This window comes from Garra rufa, chromosome 5, assembly GCF_049309525.1.
Source record: "Garra rufa chromosome 5, GarRuf1.0, whole genome shotgun sequence".
Taxonomy (NCBI): domain Eukaryota; kingdom Metazoa; phylum Chordata; class Actinopteri; order Cypriniformes; family Cyprinidae; genus Garra; species Garra rufa.
Window position 1 is genome coordinate 42,775,137 of NC_133365.1, and position 2,704 is coordinate 42,777,840.

Here is a 2,704-nt window from a genome sequence, read left to right on the forward strand (position 1 = left end):
GGCAGGGCTCGCGCACACAACACAAGAGCTCGCGCGAAAAACAGGGAGCTCGTGCAACCGGAAGGCGGGGCTCGGAGGAAAAACAGGGGGCGCGTCCCAACTACAGGCATTGGTTGCTGTCATTTTGGGATTTGTGCCTGTAGTGCTTTCCAGTAAAATTCTTTGTGGTGGTTTGGAAAACTTTCATTCTTCGTCTGTCAATATCTGTATTGAAATGTTTTTCACGTTTTAGTTCAAAGCAGCAGTAATTACATGTACAGTGACATTCCCAAATATACCCATGTAACATACATGAAAATGTAAAACATGTAATATTACTATTGTAAATTATGCAAAAAAAATTATTTATAAATCTATAATTAAGTGCACGGTGTAATTACTCCCCCTGCTGGTTGAGTTCCACTAGTTAACGCCATTTAAACAGCAGTAATTTAAAATATAGCATGTGGAAATACAGCTACATATGTGACTCTGGACCACAAAACCAGTCATATAGGTAAATTTATTCATCTGAGAACTGAACAAATAAGCTTTCCATTGATGTGTGGTTTGTTAGGATAGGACAGTATTTGGCCGAGATACAACAATTTGAAAATCTGGAATCTGAGGGTGCAAACAAATCTAAATATCGCCTTTAAAGTTGAACTACAAATGAAGTTCTTAGCAATGCGTATTGCTAATCAAAAATCAAGTTTTCATATTTTTCTGGTTGGAAATTTACAAAATATATAGGCCTACATGATCTTTTTTAATATCCTAATGATTTTTGGCATAAAAGTAGAGGACACCAAGACTCAATAAAAAAAAAATAATAATAATAATAACATGAACAGCAAAAACTAAGTTTTTTAATAACCAATACATTTTTATGTTTCGGGATTTTTTATATCGAAGTTTCTATAAAGATGATTTTCAACTAAAGTTTTTGAACAGTATTATATTTTTTCGTGTTTTTAAAAAAGTCTCTTCTGCTCATCAGTCCCTTTATTTGATCCAAAATACAGCAAAAGCCGTAATATTGTGATATATTGTTAGTATTTAATAGAGATGCTCCGATCAGCATTTTTGGTGCCGATCACCGATCACCAAGATCATGATCTGCTATTTAAAATAACAGCTTTTTATTTGATAATATTTTAACATGTAATTTATTCCTGTGATCAATGCTACATTTTCAGCATCATTACTCCATTCACTAGTGCCACATGAAAATCACATTAGAAATCATTCTAATATGCTGATTTGCTTAATTGGTGATTTTTTTTTTTCAGGATTCCTTAGTGAATAGAAATATCCAAAGATCAGCATTTATCTGAAATAAATCTTTAGTAACATTATACACTATACCATTAAAAAGCTTGGAGTCAGACTTTTTTCTAGGAAAGAAATGATAGAAATTAATATTTCTATTTAGCAAGGATGCTTTAAATTGAACAAAAGTGATGATAAAGACATTTATAATGTTACAAAAGATTTCTATTTCAGATAAATGCTGTTCTTCTGAACTTTCTATTCATCAAAGAAATGTGAAAAAAAATCTACTCACCTTTTTGCAACATAATATTAATAATAAATGTTTTTGAGCAGCAAATTAGAATATTACAATGATTTCTGAAGGATCATCTGACTGGAGTAATGATGCTAAAAATTCAGCTTTGAAACCACAGGAATAAATTACATTTTAAAATATATTTTATTTTATTTTATTGTAAATAGTAAAAATATTTCCAAATTTTATTTGGATCAAATAAATGCAGGTGTACTGTTCAAAAACTTTTGACTGATAGTGTGTTATCAAAGAGAGAATGATTTCATATAAAATTTTGCTTTAACTAATATCTCTGTAAAATGGCCATAAGACTGTTTTCCCATTATATACAATGTATTTATACACTGTATCTAATGTGCATATTATTGTATTCATGGGGCATCATGTAATAAAAAGTGTAATAATGGGAGTAATAATTGGAAAGATTTTCAAAATAATATCTAATATTTCATAGGAATATTGAAACTTATATATATATTTTCCATATTCATTTGTTGAGTCCCAAAATATGTAAAAAAAAAAAAAAAAAAAAAAAAACTTGCTTTAAGTCCCCGTTGGTGTCCTCTACAGTGGACGAAACTGATGTCCTGTTTCATGAAACCCCTAACATTTTCCTGAGATGTTGATTCATGACAAATTATTTAAAAAAATAGTCAGATTTAAATGATAATTACAAAATATTATCATATTTCCATAAGAGTGTTCAATTTGATTACTAAATAAATGTCATAGTCAAACCTCCGAACATTTGACATCTCTGAAAAGCCCTGAATGTGAAACCCTTAAAACTGTGACATGTAAAATCTCAGAGAAATTCACTAAAATATAATGTCCACTACAGGGGAGAAAAGTCTATTACTGGGTCCCAGGAGGGTGCAAAGATGAAAAGTCTATAATAAATGATGACTAAAATGTGAGCAGTGCAGTGAAAGCGCTCCTCTGGTGGTCGAGTGCAGTAAACTCGCTGTCACTTTTAAAGATGTTTGCTTGTGTAAAACAGCAGTGATATTAAATTTTTAGCCAGACATTATCTAAATAATATAATCTGAAGGTGAAATGTATCATATTTATAGTTTTAACAAAAATCACAAATGTATTATATATTACGTTTGTATAAAACAGTTAAAGTGCTCCCCCTGCCGGTTGACCTCTGTT